Raw genomic sequence first — 23,031 nt, 5'->3', positions numbered from 1 at the left:
TAATGGTTTTGGGGTTGATGTCAGCTTTGTAATGTCAGCTGATATTAAGCCCAGGGGTTAATAATGGAGAGACATCTACAGTATAAGACACCCCCATTAGTAACCTCATAAGTTTAAGTAAAAAAACACACAGAGCAAAGTCTTTTATTTGAACAATACACTCCCCGACCCTCTTTAACCCTTTCATTAAGATCCAAAGAAAAATAAAAAAAACAAAGTCATCCTCACCTGTCCGCAGATAATCCCTAATGATGATGTCCCCCAATGAACCTCAGGTCTGCTACATCCGGATGGTGTGTTGAGCAGTAGCATGATGCTACCACTCAACAAGTCAGCCGGAACACACTGGTCAGCACTCGCTGCGTGAGTACATTCTCACACAGCAAGCGCTGATGTCAGTAAGGTGACTGAAGTTCATCGGCTATGAATTCACCAGTAAGCACACGAAGCACCCAAGATGCTGGGACAAGAATGCCAGCCACAGAAGTGAAGTTTGTTCTGATTCGGCGGTGATGAAGGACTAGACTCGAAGCTAAACCATTCTTTTTGCCCAACTTTACATGTTTGGAGCACAAATGCAACTCTTTTTTTCTTATCAGTACTTTTTTAAAAATCACATTATATAAATGTAACTAAATCCTTGCCAAGCACTAAGCCCACAGGCACTCTTTAATCCAATTTTAAAATCTGAATTGTGTAGCTCAAAATTGTGGCATAAATGGCTAATTGATATGCAACTGCATGTGGGATTTTTTTTAGTTTTTATTGGTAACATTTCTTGGTACATACACTTTTTGACCCTATTTTTTGGGGGTAGGTGAGTTGACTAAAAACATTTAATTTTTTTATTTTTTTATTTAACAAATTGGAAAACAAGATAATATTTCATGATTTTGTTAAAGTATTTTAATTTTTTTTAACTTCTATTTTTTTAAGCTTTTCAGTTCCAGCAAGTAATATGAACCTTTCATGATTGGATTGTTGGTACCATACATTGCAACACTTCTGTATTAGGCCTTTTTAGGCCCCCTGCAGCAAACACATCTCATGGTTACAAGTTCCCTTTATCATGGGTAGAAGAAAGTCTACATCTTTTGTGCAATTCAAAGTTGCATTGCTAATACTCTATAATTCCGTTATTACCATTATCTTGCAATTTATAATAGAAATCTTGGAAGTACTTTTTGCACACACATTCATTAATGATATTGATTTATATTGTTCTCTTCATACAATACTACTATTATGGACAGCTTATACATGGAGTAAAGCAAAACACCCAGATGAAAGGCTTTGTTTATTTTTCCCAATGATAAATTGAGTAATATTTCATTATACAGATAGATTTTTACAGATAACTTTCAACTCCACATGAATTATGTTTAGCCATAGAATCCATGACATTACTGATTTTATTCTTACAAATTGATTCTGCCCTAATTTACTTAATCTTTTTAATAAAAATCTAAGTTGTATTCGAGAAAGTATGCATAGCAGATTCAGAAACAAATAAATACAAGACTGCCTTTTCAGTTTTTACACCCAATACAATTTTTATCCATTGAATAATAGTACCATTCAGTTTTTGATACTATCAATCCAGGTGCTAGACTGAAGTCATATAATAAGCCTCTAAAAATACCTCTTTACAATTAGGCTTTCTTAATGAAAATTTCCCTACATTAGTTATCAATGGTCAAATGCTAATTATATTGTGGAATTATATATCCTCGCTCTTTATCAATAACATTTTGATTTCTAAGCTGGACAATTATCGTCACAAATCAAACCCAACCCCAACTTCCGGGAATAAGAGGAAGGCGTTGCATGATTACGATATTTGTCACAATCCAATTTATACAGCTTTACTGTATCTTTAATCAAGTGTGTTTCAGGTAAGCAAGTAATTGTATTCCCTCCCTGCTGATGCACTGAAAGCACGGCTCCCTAGAGAAAATTAACTTTATTCTTCCCGAGAGCCACAAGTTTTCATTCATAGAGGAGCACCCAGAGCAGCTACAGTAACCTCTCAGAACATAGTGAGAAGTGGCTGTAGGCACAGACCGGCACCTTGACTGACAGCTCGCTCTGCAGTGCATCAATGCAAAACCAGCAGTCAGTCAAAGTGTTGGGGCATGCTTACAGGCACCACTTACAATATAGTGAGCAGTGACTGAAGCCGTGCCGGCACACCTGTATGACTGAAAACCGGCTGCTCCTGGGAGGAATAAAGTTTATTTTCTCACAGGAGCCACACATTCTTTTCGACAGCCAGGAACCTTTCTAGGGCTATCAACTTGCAGATTTACCTTATAGCTGCAGATTATTATCATTAATACATGACAGGTTCCCTTTTAAAGTGACTCTGTCAGCATAGAATGACTGTTCAAACCAAGTGCAGATGCTGAGTGCTTCACGGCGCGGCCAATCATTTAAATACACCTTCCCAACTGCTTGGTTTCCATCTATCTCCACCCTTCTCTGCCTCTATGAAGCCAGAGCTCTCAATTAAAGAAGGGAGGTGGTGGTGGAGAGTGAGGGAAAACAAGCAGGTGGGAAGATATTTTTAAATGACTGGCCACACCATGAAGCACTGAGAGCGTTACTTAGTTTGAACAGTTATCCTCTGCTGACAGAGTCCCTTTAAAGGGAACCTGTCACCAGAAAAAAACACTATTAACCTGCAGATATGGGGTTAATCTGCAGATTAATAGTATTACTAACCTTCCCGCACTTAGCCGAACAGCTGGCCCCAATGCAGAACCAATGTCAGTCAGGACCGGGGCACGGTTACAGCCATCGCTCTGTATACTCAGAGTCATGACTGAACCCGGTGCTGCCCCTGTGACTGAAACTCAAATGCTGCCGGGGGAAATAAAGTTAATTTTCTCCCATTCGGCTATGTGCGGACAGGTTAGTAATACTATTAACTTGCATATTAACCCCATTTCTGCAGGTTAATAGTGTTTTTTTCTGGTGACTGGTTCCCTTTTAGAACTATAAGGAAAAAAATTACAGTTTAACCGTTCCTTTACATAAAGAAACACTTCATTTCATACCTGCCCTCACATCAACATATTTTGATATGACTCTGTCTTAGCTATGTCAGAATTACTATCTAGAGATGAGCGAGCACTAAAATGCTCTGATGCTCGTTACTTGAACCGAGCAATTCCTAATGCTCAGGTGCTCGTTTCGAGTAACGAGTATAATGGGAGTCAATGGGAAATCCGAGCATTTTTCCAGCAGACCCTGCAAGGAGGTCTGGGGGGCAGTGAAAATGTTCAAAAGGATGGGAAAAGTGCTAAATGGAAGGAGAACATGGGGAAGACCCCTGGAAGTATCTCTGACTCCCAGATAGCTTCTGAGACCAATGCTGTCACACTTTTACTCCACTTTAAGGACTGAGAATAAAACATTCCAAATCAATGAGAAATTGCATTTTAAATGAAAAAAAATGTTAAGAAACATTTTCTCCTGTATAATGACTTGTATATAAGCCAAAACTTAAAAAGGATTTAAAAAAATATAATGTAAGTAAGCCAAAATTAATTTTTTTACTAAAATAGAAAACCTCAGTGTAATTTATGAAGGAAGCAAGAACTGTCATAAATTAGACATAAAGGAGGGTCTCATACACATTCTGTTCAAATTGTCATGTATTGGTACTTCTAGACTCATAAAAGCTATGCACAAAGTTCAAATCCTGCCAAAAATTACAAGCAGGGTTATCTATAATCCCTTGAAGGCACCGACTGTATTGACTCAATCAAATATTGTGAACAAAATGTAGTTGTGGTAGTCCTACACTCATAAAGGCTTTGCACTTTGTGCAAAGCCAGGAAACAATTATAAGTAGCGTCATCCCTAGACCCTAGAAGGCAACAACTGGCAGGCTACATTTAAGTATAGAACACTAAAAACACTTTATGTGCTGCTATCATCTGGTGGTGTGTAAAACCCGGGTCTAAGCCAGACTTTATTCATTGTTATCTCATTGTTATCAGAGTGAGCCTGTCAGCACTTTCTGTTGACCGGTGAAAGCGTCTGTCTGCTATGATCCCCCTGTGGCACTAAAAAATCCGCTCAGACAAGATGCTAGCGGCAGGTCAGCACAACACCTCCAAGGCATAGAGGGACAGCTCATGCCAGGTGTCCAGCTTTGTGACCCAATAGCTGAAGGGCGCAGAGGAATTAGTGAGTACGCTGGTTTCGTCGGAGAGATATTGCTGGACCATCTTTTAAAACTTTTCTCTTTGTCAAAAATACCCTGTCATCAGGGCATGGACGATGGGAGGGTGTCATGAAATTGGCCCAGGCCTTTGACAGTGTACCCCTACCTCTGCTGTACATGATGTGTGTCTCCCTCACCTCTCCTTCTTGGTTGGGCTAGAAAGCTTGCCTCCTGCCTCTAGCAATGTCTGATGGGAATTTTTTCAACATATTTTCCACAATGACCTTCTGGTATAGCACCATTTTAGAAGACCTCTCCGCCTCAGAAAGAAGAGATGCAAAGCTCTCCTTGTAGTGTGGGTCTAGCAGGGTGAACAACCAGTTCTCTTTTTTGTCCACGATGAATGTAACACGAGGGTCACGGGAAAGGCAGCAGTACATAAAGTCGGCCTTATGTGCCAAGCTCCTTGTAGCATCGGCGTCTCTGCCTCCTACCGGGCAGAGACGCCGTTCCCCTCACCGCCGCGGTCTCGGTCCGGCGTCCTCCAGCTCCCCTGCTGCTGCTGTTGCGCACACCACACGCAGCTTCCCGGGCACTGTGCTTAGGGCGCGCGCGCTCCCTCCCTCTTAAAGGGGCCACGCGCCGTCCTAAAGAGTCCCCGGCCAATGGCCGGAGGATCACTCCTATATAAAGCACCTCCTCCAAAATGGATGTGCCTGTGCAAGGTTGTTGTTTGTGTGCTAACACTCTCTTCAGCCCTCAGGCTCCTGTACCCGCCAGCCAGTCTATCATCCGTGCCCGCCAGCCTGTCGGTCAGCCGTGCCCTCCTGCCTGTCCACCTGGATCACCTGTCAGGCCACCTGCCATGTCCGCCTACTTGCCTACCTGGATCACCTGCCTGGCTACCTGCCGAGCCCGCCTGCCTGCCTACCCGGACCACCCGTCAAGCTACCTGCCGTGCTCATTCGCTGTACTGGTCAGCTTCAGCCATCTGACCCGTGGGAGTCACCTGCTCTCACACAAGGTCGGTCCCAGAGTGGCACCTGGTCCACGTGCCCGGTCCCTCCCTGGTTCACGGAGTCGATTAAGCCGCCATGTGGCCAGGGTCGGTCCGAGTTGGCACTTAGTTACGCCCCTCTGATCCCTCCTTGCATCTCAGCACAGAGGTTCCACCACCCGGACTCATAACACTCCCTACAGCCAACACTTCCCTGTTATCACCATGATGACGTTTCTCCATATGCTCCTCCTCCCTCTCTTCCTCCTCATTCCCCTCCTCACCCCATCCACATAGCAGAAAGAGGACAAAGAATGAGTGGGTATTAGCCTCTGTTGTGCTAGTCACCAGATCCTGTTCCTCCTCCTCCTCTTCCTCAGCCTCCTCCTCTTCCTCAGCCTCCACCTCCTCATTGTTACCCAATATGCTCTGAGCAGATGAGATGGGGCTGGGCTGGGTGGTATCTCCCTGTCTCATGTCTTCCTGCTTCTCTGCCTGGTCCGCATGCAAAGCTTCATGTTTAATTGTCAGCAGCGACTGTTTAAGTACGGACAGAAGTGGAATTGTTGCGCTGGTTAAGACGTCCTCGCTGCTTACCATCTTTGTGGAGTCCTCAAAGTCTTGGAGAACCGCACAAATGTCAGACATCCATGCCTACTGCTCAGTTGTTATGTTTGTAGGGTGACCAGAATACAGACGGGCGTGTTGGAGCTGATATTCCACAACTGGCCTCTGCTGCTCACAAAGCCTTTCTAGTATGTGCAGTGTGTAGTTCCAACACATAGGCACGTCGCACACCAGTCGGTGAGCTGACACTTGCATGCGCTGCCATAGTAGTTCCCGAGCTGCGGCAACTGTAGCCAACTTGCAGAAATGGGTGCAGACGCAGCATACCTTGACCAGAATCTTTGTCAAATCTGGGTAGGTTTTCAGAAACCACTGAACTACCAAGCTCAGCACATGTGCCAAGCATGGTATGTGTGTGAGCTTGCCAAGCTTCACAGCCGCCACCAGGTTATGCCCATTATCACACACGATCATGCCTGGTTGGAGGTTCATCGGCAAAAAACACAGATCTGTCTGGTCTGTTATTCCTTCAAGTTACTCTACCGTGGTGTGTGGTTTGTCTCCTAGACAAATTAGCTTCAGCAGAGCCTGTTGCCACTTCGTTGAGGCAGTGCAGCAGAGCTTCCCGCTTCCGGCTGATGTGGATGACGTGTTCTGAAATAGCACATCGGAGATGGAGGATGAGGAGGAGCATAACGGGCTGCAGGAACTGGTGGAGGAGGTGGAGGAAACCCTGATAGAAATAGGAGCAGCAATCCTAGGCGTCTGTAGAACAAGTGCCGTGCCAGGGTGGGACTCGGCTCCGGCCTCCACAATGTTCACACAGTGTGCCGTCAGGGAAATGTTGCATCCCTTCGGTGCTTTAAAACGGCTGTAAAATGGTTATAGTCAGGGCTATGAGGGCTGCAAAAGGAAGCTAAATGGAGGTAAGAGCAGAACAATTGCCCTGCAAACAAATGTGGGTAGGAAAATGACTTATATGAGTTCTTTTACCATAGTAATCATGGTAAAATAGAAAGTAAATTAATAACATAAACATTTTAACAGTGCACTCACAGAGACTGAGGCTTGCTACTTCCAGTCCAGTTTAAAGTTTCACCCACAGAGCATGGGCCACAGTTCCCCTTGTAGTGTGGTGGGGTTCACACTGTGCGGTAATAAGGCAGTGACCCAAGTACAGTCCAACTTAAACATATTTATTTCCAAAACTCACAAATCAAAGGCAAACAGTATCCTCCGGTTCGCAGCCGGGTCGACAAAGAACAGTCCGTTTCCAAACCCGTTGACGTGGGCGACTACAGCGCCGTGTCACTCTGAGGTGTGTCAGAAGCTTTGCCTTCTTGGGCTCTGCGTTCAGGTCACACAGACCAGTATTGCAGAGCCTCCAGCTCTGCTGCTTGCAAGCACAAAACTGACCCACCCAAACCTTTGCTGCAGGTTTTTGCATCAAAACTGTGGACATGAGGCACATGCAAGACCCGGGCTGGAGGGAGTGGATTGCCCCACTGCCATCCTGTAGTCCACTCCAAGAATAAAAGCCCATGCCGGGTTTTACTAAATCTCCCTTGGTCAAATAGCTTGCCCAAGTTCAAACTTACTTTTATTCTGCACTGCAACCACAGCTATGTCTATGATTGCAATGCACTCCAGCGGGTTCAATATGCTTCTATGAGCATTCTGGGGAATACATATAGGCCCTCGCATACAATTCCCCTCACTGCCTCACATATCCCCCCCATGTTCAAACTTGTGGGGTTGAACATTTGTCACCATGTACAGTGCCCTTGACAGGGCATCCGCATTTCCCTGCGACTTCCCCACTCGATGTTCCACCGAGAAACTAAAATTTTGCAATGACAGGAACCATCTGGTGACTCGAGCATTCCTCTCCTTGGCACTTATCATCCAGTCCAAGAGTGAATGGTCCGTCACCAATCGAAACTGTCGCCTGAGCAAATAATAGCGTAGGGACTCCAAGGCCCATTTAATAGCCAAGCACTCCTCCTCCACTACGCTATAATTTTTCTCTGCCGGGGTAAGTTTCCTACTCAAGTAAGTGACTGGATGTTCCTCTCCGTTTACCTCTTGCGACAGTACCGCTCCTAGGCCAACCTCAGAGGCATCCGTTTGCACGATGAAGCCTTTCTTGAATTTGGGGCTGGTGAGGACCGGCTGTCCGCATAATGCCAACTTCATGGACTTGAATGCTTCCTCCGCCTGAGGGTTCCACCGAACCATGACTGACCTCTTCCCCTTTAGGAGATCGGTCAGGAGTGCCGATCTCCCAGCAAAATTAGGTATAAATCGGTGGTAGTACCCAATGATGCCGAGGAACGCTCTCACCTGTTTGGTAGGCAAAGGCTTGGGCCAGTTTTGAATGGCCTCAATCTTGTTTACTTGGGGTTTGATAACCCCATGGCCAATCACGTACCCTAAGTATCGTGCATCCTCGAGAACTATCGCGCATTTTTTTGGGTTCGCTGTTAATCCCGCCACTCTGAGTGAATCCAGCACCGCTTGTACCTGGGACAGGTGGGTATGCCAATCGGTACTAAAGATGATGATATCATCTAAATATGCCGACGCGTACTTCTGATGAGGCTCTAACACTATGTCCATCAACCTCTGGAAGGTGGCCAGAGCCCCATGTAATCCAAAAGGCAAGATGACATAGTGATAGAGACCGTCTGGTGTTATAAAGGCGGTCTTTTCATTCGCCGATTCTGTCAGTGGCACCTGCCAGTAACCCTTGGTCAGATCGAGCGTGGTGAAGTACTGGGCCTGCCCCAGTCTCTCGATCAGCTCGTGTACCCGAGGCATTGGATAAAGGTCAAATTTTGACACCTCATTCAATTTAAGGAAGTCATTACAAAATGGTCCGTCTGGCTTCGGAATCCGTACAATGGGGCTAGCCCACTCACTCCTGGATTCTTCAATGACTCCTAACTGGAGCATTTGTTTCACTTCAACCGTGATGGCTTGCCTCCGAGCCTCTGGCACATGGTACGGTTTCATCCGCACCCTCACCCAAGGCTCGGTGACTATGTCATGTTGAATAACAGAGGTGCGGCCGGGTAGTTTGGAGAATATGTCCATATTCTGCTGCACTAATCTCCGAGCCTCCCGCCGCTGCTTAGTGAGAGCGTTACTTATCTTTATCTCTCCTGCGGCCTCCTCCCAGGCTGGCGTTGGAGGGTCCACAGATGAGACGACCGGAGTCGCATCTGTAATCATACACTCCCGGTCTTTCCAGGCTTTAAGCAGATTTACGTGATATAACTGTTCGGGTTTCCTCTTCCCGGGTTGGTACACTCTGTAATTCACCTCCCCAACCTTTTCCTGGACTTCATATGGCCCTTGCCACTTGGCCAAGAGCTTACTCTCTGCAGTGGGCACTAATACCAATATCCGATCCCGTTCTTTAAAGGACCTAACTGTGGCCTTTCTATTATATGCTCGGCTCTGCTCTGCCTGAGCATCCAGGAGGTGTTCCTTTACTATGGGCATGACCGCCGCAATCCGGTCCTGCATACTTGCCACATGTTCTATTATACTCCTATGTGGGGTAGGCTCCTGTTCCTACATCTCTTTGTCTACGTCCAGCAGACCCCTAGGATACCTGTCATACAACAGCTCAAAGGGTGAGAACCCTGTGGAAGTCTGTGGTACCTCGTAGACAGCAAACATTAAGTAGGGCAGTAACATGTCCTAATTCTTCCCATCCTTGGAAACCACCTTTTTTAGCATGGACTTGAGGGTTTTAATGAACAGTTTGACTAAACCGTCGGTCTCTGGATGGTACACTGATGTGCGCAACTGTTTTATTTTTAGCAGCTTGCACAGTTCCTTTGTCACTTTGGACATGAAAGGAGTCACCTGATCTATAAGGATCTCCTTAGGCAGCCCAAGACAACAGAACATGGCAACCTGCTCCCAGGGAATAAGTTTAGCCGAGGTGTGGCGTAGCGGAATGACCTCTGGGTAACGGGTGGCATAATCGACAACCACAAGTATGTGTTGGTGGCCACAAGCTGACTTTACAATGGGCCCCACAAAATCCATCGCAATCCGTTCAAAAGGTACCTCTATAACCGGCAGAGTTACCAATGTGCTACGGAAGCTTGCAGAGGGTGTGGTCAGCTGATATTCCGGACAAGATTCACAATTCCTCTATACCTCAGCGTAAATCCCAGGCCAAAAGAGCCACTGCAAGATTCGCTCTTGTGTCTTTTTAACCCCTAGATGCCCACCCAGCAGGTGTGTGTGGGCCATCTCGAGTACCGCCTGACGGTACGACTGAGGCACTACTAGCTGCTCCACAACCTCGTCCCGGATTTTGTCAGTCCTATAGATTAAATCTTGGTTGACCACCATGCGTGGAAAAACCGTCTCAGCACCTGGGTGTTGAGCCACCCCATTTACCTCTATTATTTATTTATTTTGCTCACTTATTTAGCGCCATTAATTCCACAGCGCTTTACAGACATTATGGGCACTATCCCCATTGGGGCCAATACCTCTAGGGGAAACCTATCGGGTTTACACTCTGTCCCTAGGTTGGCGACCCCTACGGAAGGTATCCGTGACTCAGGATTTTCGGGTTCCGCGCCCGGAAAGACATTTACCCTGGGAGGGTTAATTTTATTCTCCCACAGGAACTAGAACAGGGGCAAGTCTCTTCCCAAAACAGTCCCATGAGGAAGGGTCTTCACCACTCCCACCACACTTTTCATCTCCCCACAAAGGGTGGAAAAAATTACCTCCACTGTCGGGTACTCTCGGAGGTTCCCATGGATACAAACAATCCCCACTTTCCGACCATTGGGGTTCTCCTCGGCAACCAAAGACGCATGGACAAGTGTCACGAGGCTCCCTGAGTCCAAGAGGGCCTCTGTCGGGTACCCGTTGACGAGTACCTGGAACAGTTGGGGTTCACTGCGCGTAGTATCTGCATTCGCAGTGCAGACTGTTTGGGCATACATGGACACCCGGCGAATAAACCCGCAGTCCATGGGTTCAACAGTCAGGGGGCAGTTGGCAGCCACATGTCCTGGCCCTTGGCACCGCCAGCAGCTGATAGGGGTGGCACCGGTTTAGGGGTAACTAGTCTCCGTCCACAGTCACTCCGGGGTACCCCCTCAGTATAGGCCCGGCTCTGGCTGTCCCCAGCAGAGGGACGAGACCCTTTCCCAGGCTCCTGGGCTTGCAGGGTCCGGCGTCATAGCCGCAGTGGGGCAGAGTCCCGTATGAAGTCCTGGGGGGCCGTATACCTCTCAATCAGGCTAACCACCTGGTCCAGAGTGCATGGGTCCCCTTGCCCCACCCAGCGCTGTATAGTGGCTAGCAGAGTTCTCACAAGCCGATCAACCACCACCCTCTCTACCATTTAGGACAGCGTCAAGGTCTCAGGCTGGAGCCACCTTTTAACTAGCTGCAGCAAGTCATATGCCTGACACCTGGTGGGTCGGGCCTCTACAAAGGTCCATGAAAACACCCGTTGGGCTGTCACATAGGTATTAACCCCCAGTCATGCAAGGATCTCAACTTTTAGCTTCTCATAGTCCTAGGCATCCTCCTGACTGAGATGAAAGTATGCCTTCTGTGCGTCGCCCATCAGGAATGGAGCCACCACTTCAGCCCACTGGGAAGTTGGCAGCTTCTCCTGCTCCGCAGTGTGCTCATAGATGGTGAGGAAGGCTTCCACGTCGTCCTCCGGACTCAGCTTCCTCAATGCTGAACGGACCTTGTCCCGGGCCTCACGGCGTTCAGGGGTCAGTAATGGGGGTGCCTCACGCAGGGTCTCAATCTGCTGCACGATCAAGTCATTAGTGCTCTGTTACTGCTGGAACTGCTCATGCTGTTGCCGCTGAGTGAGGACCAATTGAATTAGCAGTTCCTCCATTTTGACTGCAGGTCTGAGCTGTAGCTTTGCTGGCTTAATCACGTAATAACAGACATGTAGTTTTCGGGGTATGCCTCAGTTCACACTGCCCGCATTCTCCACCATAATGTACTGTAGTTCGGCGGTGTTCAAACTGTGTGGTAATGAGGCAGTGACCCAAGTACAGTTCAACTTAAACGTATTTATTTCCAAAACTCACAAATTAAAGGCAAACGGTATCCTCCGGTTCGCAGTCCGTTTCCAAACCCGTTTCGGTGGGCGATTATGCCGCCGTGTCGCTCTGAGGTGCGTCAGAAGCTTTGTGTTCTGGTCACACAGGCCAGTATTGCAGAGCCTCCAGCTCTGCAGCTTGAAAGAACAAAACTGACCCACCCAAACCTTTGCTGCAGGTTTTTAAACCAAAACTGTGGACATGAGCAACATGCAAGACCCGGGCTGGAGGGAGTGGATCGCCCCACTGCCATCCTGTAGTCCACTCCAAGAATAAAAGCCCATGCCGGGTTTTACTAAATCTCCCTTGGTCAAATAGCTTGCCCAAGTTCAAACTTACTTTTATTCTGCACCTCAACCACAGCTATGTCAGTGATTGCAATGCACTCCAGCGGGTTCAGTATGCTTCTATGCCCATTCTGGGGGATACATATTATCCCTCGCATATAATTCCCCTCACTGCCTCATACCCTACATTAGCAGCTTACAAATTTCACCTACATAGCATTTTGTTGACACATTTCTCCCACAGAAGCTGATAATAAATTTCACCCACACAGCATGTTTTGAAATTTCCCTGAGAAAACTCATTAAAAATTTCACATGCAGTACCTCCACAGCTCAAAAATGTCTGCTCCAGTAGCGTATGTTACAAATGCCACCGATGAAAAGCTGGTTGTATGATTTTGGATCGAGCTGCATTTTATTGACACACCCCCACAGCTCCAAAATTTCACCTTCAGTAGCGTACAAGCAGCCGCGGATAAAAAACTCGTTGTTTAATTGTCACGCAAGGTGAGGGAAAGACTAAGTGCAACACGAAGGGAAGAGGGGAAGGAAGCCCAAACACAAAGTAAAGGGAGAGTGGAGACCCCTAGGCAAATCTAATATCACCCTGCCTACCCTACCGTCCCTATATAGGTTCCACACCTAGGTTCCTGCTCAGCGATAAGCCCTGGATGTCCCTAGAGCTAGGCCCTAGATAGGGAGGGGACAGGGTGAGTGACTCGCCCCCTGAGCCGTGGGGCACTCGGAACCGGGCAATAGGGAGACGATGGGAGTAGTAGTGGCGACCCGGTCCCGTGGCTCAGGGTGGTCAGACCAGTGGCAGTCTTTTAGGTGTTTTAAGAGATGTCCGACTACGCCACCCGTGGATTGCGGTTATTAGGAACCGCCGCTGCAGGGCAGACCGCTGGGGCCGATGATGTACGCAGCTGGGATGGTGTGACTCCCCACAGGAAGAGTGCGGCCCCAGGGCAGTGTGGTGGATGGTGGGAGTGATGGTGGTGAGAGTCCCAGAACCGGAAATGCCGGAGGAGCGAAAAAGCACACAGACAACGTACTGCAGTTCAGGGTCTTTACTCACGGTTAATATCCAAGTCACTTCTGCAGAGAATGACTGCCCGAGCCGTGCTGCGTCCACCAGGTGAGGGGCTCGGTCAACTCCCAGACAGCTCAGGAGTATGGCTCAAGACCCCCTTTTGTCCTTTCTCTGGCCTGCCTCACCAGTGACCCACTTTTGTTCAGCTACCGCGGACTTGTGCGGTTAAACGTGGGCCCCGTCCTCTGCTGTCCTATATGGTGCCTTCCTAGCAGGTTTGATGAGGTGTCGCACCAATAAATGATCACGACCTCCGGTCTTTGGCTGAGGGTTGTTTCTCCTCCACCAACTTGGGATCCGGTACCCTTAATCTGCCTGACCCTTCACCCTGTATTCTCGTGGGTTCTTAGGGTCCCTTCCACCTTCTTGTTCCTGAGCCCTTCTGTTTCTTCCTCTCTTTCTTTGCTGTTCCTTTCCGTTTCTGTTCCTTTCTGTTCTTGTTCCTTTCTGTTCCTGGCCCTCTCCTCAGGCCTGCCTCATGGAGCTGGGCCCAGACTGAGCCACAGCTCCCTGTCAGCCCTCTCTGGCCAAACTCCTCTCTCTCCTCCTCCTGCTTGAACTGACCCAGAACTAAGTTGGTGCCCACCTTTTATACCTCCCTCTAGAAACATGAGCCCAGGTGACCAGCAACCAATGGGCTCCTACCTACGCTCAGGAACCAACCCCTATCTGCCCCTACAGCACTGGGTGTTCCACCCCCCCTCCCCACTCCAGACAGGGACATAGTCGGTCGTGCCTGCACTTCTGTCTAGTGGGAGCACCGTTGAGCTGTCCCTCGGAAATGGGGTGTGTGTGCTGTATGCAGCTAACTGAGCCCTGGTCCATACTCCATCCTTACCCGGGAGTGGAATACCACACCTCTGGCAGAGGTGCAATACCCCTGTAGCGGCCGAGCCCTCGGGGCGCTACATGAGCACTAGTCAAGACCCACTACAAACTAAAGACATCAAAGTAGACAAACAAAGGGGATACACTTAGCTTGAGCAGACACCAGAGAGATAACGCCAACTGTCTTCCAAGGGCACAAGAGAAGAAACTAGCCAACTGCTAGTTCTCCAAACCAACATAGAGGTACATAGAACTATCACTGGCGCCTCTCTGGAGAAACTGAGTTTTTAACTACCAAGCAAGTGTGTGTCAATAAGCAGCAGAAGGTGGAGGTAGCTGCTGGGTCCTAAAGGAAGAAGGATATAACAATACTAAAGAGATGAGAGGATCAAGAAGGCGTCTGCAATGGCAAGAGCAGCGACCTTCTGCAGCCGGCTCTAGAGCAACTGTCTGTCACACCTAACACACTCGTGACATTAATTCTGGATAGGTGGCAGTCCACCATGAGGCTTGCTACTGCCAGTCCCAGCCCTTTTGCCTTGGGACCCCTTCCAATGCTCTTGCCTTAGGGTTAAGGGGGCCCGAAGTGTTTTCCTTGAAAAAAATTAGTGTTCAAAGCAGGCAACCATGCCTGAAAACTTTAGCTAGGGTAATGGAAATGTACTCTGTTTCTATTTTCTTTTCTGTTCCAACTAGGGCCATGATTAAGAGGGGATCCAGTGCATCATAAAGTGAAGGAACTGGACGCACTCTCAGTCATCCAATCTTAAACCACCCACAGGCAGGGTTGCAGAGTACACACGTGTAACGGAAAATTAGGTTTCTATTCCAGAGACGCAACCTAATAAACGTGTACCACATCCAAGAAGGACAGCAGTAAAGCAAATGAACCACTTCTCGACTGAGTAAGTAGCTGATATTGCAGGACAAAATAGCCATCCATGACAAATTAGAGGCTCTATAATTGTAATGAATAGTTAAATTTTTTAATGGGCTTTAGGCCCAGCGACAAAGTTAGACTAAAAAAAATTTTTTGGAACACTACTCGTACAGACACGGCTGCAGAGTACACAGAGGTTTTTGGTCACAGTACCCCCACAGAAGGTAATAACAAATTTCACCCACAGAGCATGTTTCCACATTTATCCCACAGAAGATAACAAATTGCACACCCAGACAATGGCCCACAGTACCCCCACAGGCAGGGTTGCCGAGTACACACAGCGGCTTAGCTTAAAGGCATATTATTCCCACAGATATGGGTTCAAGAATACACAGTTTGCAAGAAATGAAACTTCTTTTACTGAAAAGATTGTTCCTAAAGCAAACTGTGTGACAAAATATCTTTGTTGTAAAAAACCTTGATGGTAATAGTCAATTTTCGAATAAACCAAATTTCTACACCTGTACCAGCCTAATTTTTTTAAACCAACTAAATTTCACAACAACCAAGTTTTAGAGTAAATGTGACAATAGTCAATTTTTGAACAATCAAATTTCTACACCTGTACCAGGCATATTTTTGGGGGATTTTAAAACCAACGAAATTTCATACCAACCAAGTTTTAGAGTATATGTGACAATAGTCAATTTTTGGCACAAAACTATTCTAACTGTACCAGGACAAGCGGTTTTTAAAAATGTTAAGCCACTGTAATTTTACACAAAGCATGTTAAACTGTATGGATGACTAATTGAATCCCTAACAAATGTTGCAATTTTTTTTTTACTTTTCTATACCATCGTAATGTAACAATAACCACGTTAAACTGTATGGATAACTAATTGAATCCATCAAAAAAATGTTAACATAAATATTTTGAAAGTGTATTTCATGTACTCCTACACTCCTAAATGCTTTGCAGAAAGTTCAAAGTCTGGAAAAAATTAAAGGAGGGTAATACAGTAATCCTCTTCAGGTGTACGCTTCTCCTTCATCGGGAGGCTGGTGGGACTGACTCCATCTGGTTCCTGGAGCCCGATTCCCAGGTGCCTGGGCTGTAAGTGACTTAGGTAGTGCCATAGCCCTGACATGTAGAAATGGGCAACAGCTCCCTGTGTCACCTGCACCATCGCCTGCTCCCGCATAGGAGATGGGGAACTCCAAGGACAGTACGATCTCTCTGGGGTGGTAGTCCCTTCTCGAGCCGCCTCAAGGAGTCTGTCCCAGGCCCGTTCATTTCTCAAGAAAGGTTCATCCTGCTCCCATCCTTCTGGCATCACACACACTGCATATCAGAGATGTTGACCCTCCATTTTGAAGAACGTGACCCTGGTTCCAGCCGTCAGCTCTTGCACCCTTTGAGGCAAGTGTTTAGTCTCTACTGCTCGCTGGTTGAATGAGATGTGATGACAGGTCCCAATCTCTTCAATGGACCCCCTTCTCTGCTGCCAGTCGTACATAATGACCTTCCCCCAGGATGCCAACTATCGGTATCTTGCGGCTAGCGGGCCTGCTGGTATTTCTCCAGCTCTGTCTGGTCCTGGTTCACCTACTTCTCTCTTCTGACCAGTCTAGGCCCCGCAGTCCGCTCACTAGTTGCTTGTTCCTGGTTTTTCTGTCTGCAGTCCACAAAAACCCCAGCAGTAAAGGCTGCAGCCTGGGTTCAGGTCTTGGTAGTTCTGTTAAAGTGGCTGGTTCTGGACGAAGGCTCCTGCCACCTCCGCTGTCGCTCTAGCTTTGTCTGGCTCCGATAATAACGACACATTTTTTTCAAGTTTTTTTTAGGGTTATATACCAACGAAATGTACCTGTTAGAACCCTCCAGTTTGTTTTTTCAATCTTGTGTTTTGCGGTCACGTGACCATCTGCCTTTATATTCCAGCTCCGCCCTTTTGGCTATGCTGGACTTCAGTGTTGTTTGACTGTTTTCCTAGCCAGGTGCGGGTCTGTTCGCAAGAAAAAGGCAGCCCGCTACATCGTCTACATCATAGGCATTCAGCTTAGTCTTATTGTAGAGATAACTTTTTCCTTTCTTTCCTTAGTTCATGTTGCAGATCATAACAGTAAGTCCAGCCCAAAAATACTAATAGGAAAGTAACTTGGGGATCAGTATGGCTTCCGTCCAGGATTTGGCTCAACGCTTGCAGGGATTGTCTCTGCAGGTGGCCGAGCTCCAGCAACACGTGAGTAGCTGTTATGGAGCGCATTTTGTGGAACCCAAGGTAGGACTGCCTGATGTTTTTTATGGTAAACAGCAAGATTTTTTTTCCTTTAAAAATGCTTGCTTGTTATATTTTCATTTGAGACAAAGGTCCTCTGAGAAAGAATCACAGCACATTGGTTTTATTATGTCACTTTTGCACAATGAACCACAAGGGTGGGCCTTTTCTCTCCAACCTAATGATCCATGCTTAAGGTCGATAGAAGAATTTTTTTCTGCTATGGGTCTATTATATGACGATCCTGATCAAATCTCATCTGCTGAGGCAGAACTCAGGCGTTTGAATCAGGGGTCAGGTGATGTTGAAAATTATTGCACACACTTTAGAAGATGGGCTTCAGAAGTCACATGGAATGATCCTGCTCTGAAATGTCTATTCCTTGCTGGTCTGAGTGAAAGGGTTAAGGATTTGGACGCATCTCACTATGGATTTTATTACTGATCTTCCTGTGTCCGAGGGTTTTACTGTCATCTGGGTGGTCGTGGACCGTTGTAGTAAGATGTGTCATTTGGTTCCATTCATTAAGTTGCCCTGTGCCAAGACACGTGCTAAGGTGTTTGTTAAGGAGATTGTCAAGCTTCATGGCGTTCCCACGGATATTGTTTCTGATAGAGGACCTCAGTTTGTGGCTCGCTTTTGGCGTGCTTTTTGTGACAGGTTGGGAGTCCATTTGTCATTTTCGTCTGGGTATCATCTTGAGTCTAATGGACAGATTGAAAGCAAGAACCAGGATGTAGAACAGTTTTTGCGTTGTTTTGTGGCTGACAATCAAGAGGTGTGGTCTGAGTTTCTGCCTCTCGCAGAATTTGCTCTTAACAATCATACATCCTCCTCTGCTGGGTGTTCTCCTTTTTTTGTTGTACTGGGAGACATCCGTCTTTTGGTTCGTTCTCCAAATTGAGGTCGGCGGTGCCGGAGGAGGAGAATTTTTCCGGTGATTTGGACAGAGTTTGGACTAATGTATGTTGCAACCTTCAAGAGGCTAACAAGAAGTCCAAGAAGTATTTTGACAGGAAACGTAAGGAGGTTTTATTTACTGTGGGTGACATGGTTTGGTTGTCCTCAAGGAACTTGCGGTTGAGAATTCCCTCTAAAAAACTAGGTCCTAAGTTTGTGGGTCCATTTAAAGTACTTCAGGTTGTTAACCCGTCTGCGGTTAGGTTGGATGTCCCTACTTCCTGGAAGATTAATCCTGTGTTTCATGTTTCCTTGTTAAAAAAGGCTGATGTGTCAGATAGGGATGCCACTGTCACAGTTCCTCCTGTGGTGGAAGATGGCGAATATGAAATTTCTCGTATCTTGCATTCTAGATGGCATAGAGGGAGATTACAGTATATCGTCTCCTGGAAGGGTTTCAGTCCCGAAGATAACTCCTGGGTAAGGACGGATGATGTCTCTGCTCCTAGGCTTGTTAGAGCTTTCCACAAGAGGTTTCCGGATAGGCCTGGGCCTGGAGGATCCGGAGGATCCTCATAAAAGAAGGGGTACTGTTACAACCCTCCTGTTTGTTTTTTCCATCTTGTGTTTTGCGGTTACGTGACCATCTGCCTTCATATTCCAGCTCCGCCCTTTTGGCTGTGCTGGACTTCAGTGTTTGACTGTTTTGCTAGCCAGGTGCTTCTGTGCCTTTCTCTGTCAGTTCGCTTGGTCCTTCTGGGACCTCTAGTACCTTTTTGTAAGTTTATCTTTTTGTGTTCTGCAACAACTTTCTCTGTTCAGGGGGTGTCCCATTTTTGTTCCAGTCCTTAGTTTTTTTAGGGACTCCTTCCCTTTATGCTATAGGTCTTCGTTCAGACTAGCCGGGGTCAGCCCGCTACATTGTAGGGATTCAGCTTAGTCTTACTGTAGGGATAGCTTTCCCCTTTCTTTCCTTGGTACTTGTTGCAGAACATAACAGTACCCCAGACCATGGAATACTGTATGGATGAGCAATATAATACCGATAAATTTTTGAACAAGTTTTTTGAGAGTTATATACCAACACGAAATATACCCAAGAACACGTAATACACTATGGGTGAGCAATATAATAACGATAAATTTTTTAACACGTTTTTTGAGAGTTATATACCAATGAAATGTACCCCAGACCATGGAATACTGTATGGCTGCGAAATTTAAGCCTGCAAAATTTTTAAACGCTTTTTGTTTCGTTTTAGAGATCATAGAAAACTAACGGAATAGTGTATTGGACCACGGAATAATGTATGGGTAAGAAATTTAACTCAGCAAAAAATGTTAAAGCATTTTTTGAGTCTGATATCAAAAATGTGGCCCAGAACACGGAATAGTGTATCGGTGGCAAATTTAACCCAACAACAATTATTTATGCTTTTTTGGAGTGTTATATGTCACAGAAATGTATCCCAGACCACGGAATAGTGTATGGGTGAGAAATGTAATCCAGCAAAATAATGTAGTGCTTTAATGCTTTTTTTGAGTGTTATGTATATCAGACTTGAACCCCAGAACACGGAATACTGTATAGGTGACAAATTGAATCCAGTAACAATGATTTATGCTTTTTTGGGGTGTTATATTCCACAGAAATGGACCACAAAGCAGGTAATACTGTATGGGTGAGAAATTTAACCCAGCAAAATTTTCACATTTTTTTAGTGTTAGGCTGTGTGCCCACGATGCGTTTTTTAAGCGTTTCTGCAGCCGCAAAAACGCTGCAGAAACGCTTAAAAAATGCATGGTAGAAGGCCTGCCATGTTCCCCAATGATAATCCGCATGTGCTCTGCACATGCTGCGGAAATTTCCGCTGCGGGTTATCATTGCGGAAAAAAACGCAGCACTACCAATTATTTTGCGGAAGCGCAGCGTTTTTGCCGCCTTTGACTTGCATTGGAATGCATGTAATCCGCATCACTGGATCTGTACATGCGGATTACATGTGTTTCAATGTGCGGATGGTTCCCGGGTCTGGAGGAGAGGAGACTCTCCTCCAGACCCGGGTACCATAGAACCTGTAAAAAAAAAGAATAAAATAAAAAATAAATATTATATTTACCTTCTGATGGCCCCCGGTCTCCTTGTCTTTGCTTGCCGGCAGCTCGCGGTGGACTGAAGGACCTGCGCTGACGTAATTTAGTCATGTGACGGCAGGTCCTTCAGTGTAGTGTACCGCAAGCTGCTGGCAAGCCAGGAAGGAGCGAAGCAAGACTCCGGGGGCCATCAGAAGGTAAGTATAGATTTATTTTTTTATTTTTTGACATTCTTTGGGGTCACACTATATAAATCCATGCCGTTGTCATGCATTTATATAGTGTGACCAAGTTGTCAAGCACTTTCCAAGTGATGCTAAAATCGCTTGGAAAGCGCTTGACAACCCGCATGCAGAAATGCAAGAGAAGAACGCTTCACATCCGCATGTCCCTGGCAGGAAAAACGCATGTACAATCCGCATGCGTTTTTTCTGCCAGGGAGATGCAGAACTGCTCAGGAAAAAATCCGGCGCATTTCTGCATCGTGGGCACATAGCCTTATACATCACAGACATGTACCCCAGAACACAGAATAGTGTATGGGTGAGAAATTTAACCCAGCAATAAATTTTAACGCTTTTTTGGAGTGTTTTATATACAACCCCTGGCAAAAATTATGGAATCACCGGGCTCGGAGGATGTTCATTCAGTTGGTAATGTTGTTGAAAAAAAGCGGATCACAGACATGGCACAAAACTAAAGTCATTTCAAATGGCAACTTTATGGCTTTAAGAAACATTAACAGAAATCAAGATTAAAAATGTGGTACTCAGTAAGGATCATTTTTTTTAGACCAAGCAGAGGAAAAAAATTACGGAATCACTCAATTCTGAGGAAAAAAATATGGAATCATGAAAAATAACACACAAAAGAACACTCCAATACATCACTAGTATTTTGTTGCACCACCTCTGGCTTTAATAACAGCTTGCAGTCTCTGAGGCATGGACTACAAACAGTACTCTTCATCAATCTGGCTCCAACTTTCTCTGATTTCTGTTGCCAGTTCAGCTTTGCAGGTTGGAGCCTTGTCATGGACCATATTCTTCAATTTCCACCAAAGATTTTCAATTGGATTGAGATCCGGACTATTTGCAGGCCATGACATTGACCTTATGTGTCTTCTTTCAAGGAATGTTTTCACAGTTTTTGCTCTATGGCAGGATGCATTATCATCTTGAAAAATTATGTCATCATCCCCAAACATCCTTTCAATTGATGGGATAAGAAAACTGTCCAAAATATCAATGTAAACTTGGGCATTTACTGAAGATGTAATGACAGCCATCTCCCCAGTGCCTTTACCTGACATGCAGCCCAATATCATCAATGACTCTGGAAATTTGCACGTTCTCTTCATGCAGTCATCTTTATAAATCTCATTGGAACGGCACCAAACAGAAGTTCCAGCATCACCACCTTGCCCAAAGCAGATTTGCGATTCATCACTGAATATGACTTTCATCCAGTCATCCACAGTCCACAATTGCTTTTCCTTAGCCCATTGTAACCTTGTTTTTTTCTGTTTAGTTGGTAATGATGGCTTATGTTTAGCGTTTCTGTATGTAAATCCCATTTCCTTTAGGCGGTTTCTTACAGTTCGGTCACAGACATTGACTCCAATTTCCTCCCATTTGTTCCTCATTTGTTTTGTTGTGCATTTCCTGTTTTGGAGACAATTTGCTTTAAGTTTCCGGTCTTGACACTTTGTCTTCCTTGGTCTACCAGTATATTTGCCTTTAACAACCTTCCCATTTTGTTTGTATTTAGTCCAGATTTTAGACACAGCTGACTGTGAACAACCAACATCTTTTGCAACATTGCGTGATGATTTATATAATAATAATAATCTTTATTTTTATATAGCACTAACATATTCCGCAGCGCTTTACATACATTATCGTCGCTGTCCCCATCGGGGCTCACAATCTAGATTCCCTATCAGTATGTCTTTGGAGTGTGGGAGGAAACCGGAGAACCCGGAGGAAACCCACGCAAACACGGGGAGAACATACAAACTCCTTGCAGATGTTGTCCTTGGTGGGATTTGAACCCAGGACCCCAGTGCTGCAAGGCTGAAGATTTACCTTCTTTTAAGAGTTTGATAATCCTCTCCTTTGTTTCAATTGACATCTCTCGTGTTGGAGCCATGATTCATGTCAGTCCACTTGGTGCAACAGCTCTCTAAGGTGTGATCACTCCTTTTTAGATGCAGACTAACAAGCAGATCTAATTTGATGCAGGTGTTAGTTTTGGAAGTGAAAATTTACAGGGTGATTCCATTATTTTTTCCTCAGAATTGAGTGATTCCATAATTTTTTCCCTCTGCTTGGTCTGAAAAAAATTACCCTTACTGAGTACCACATTTTTAATCTTGATTTCTTTTAGTGTTTCTTAAAGCCCTAAAGTTGCCATTTGAAATGACTTTAGTTTTGAGCCATGTCTGTGATCTGCTTATTTTCAACAACATTAAACAACTGAATGAACATCCTCCGAGCCCGGTGATTCCATAACTTTTGCCAGGGGTTGTATATCAAAAATGTACCCAGAACACGGAATAGTGTATGGGTGAGAAATGTAATCCAGACAATTTTTTGAACTCTTTTTTGCAGTGTTAGATATCACAGAAATGTACCACAGATCACAGAATAGTGTATGGGTGAGAAATTTAACGCTGAAATTTTTTTTTAACACTTTTTCAGTTTTATAGATCACAGAAAAGTACCCCAGACCACGGAATAGTGTATGGAGGAGAAATGTAATTCAGCAGTAAAGGATGTGGCCTGGTTTCAGGGCTTTGTAGTTCCAGGAAATCG

Source organism: Phyllobates terribilis, unplaced genomic scaffold (genome assembly GCF_046119375.1).
Source record: "Phyllobates terribilis strain yellow unplaced genomic scaffold, ASM4611937v1 Scaffold_3__8_contigs__length_932513732, whole genome shotgun sequence".
NCBI lineage: Eukaryota > Metazoa > Chordata > Amphibia > Anura > Dendrobatidae > Phyllobates > Phyllobates terribilis.
This window is presented reverse-complemented; position numbering follows the sequence as displayed.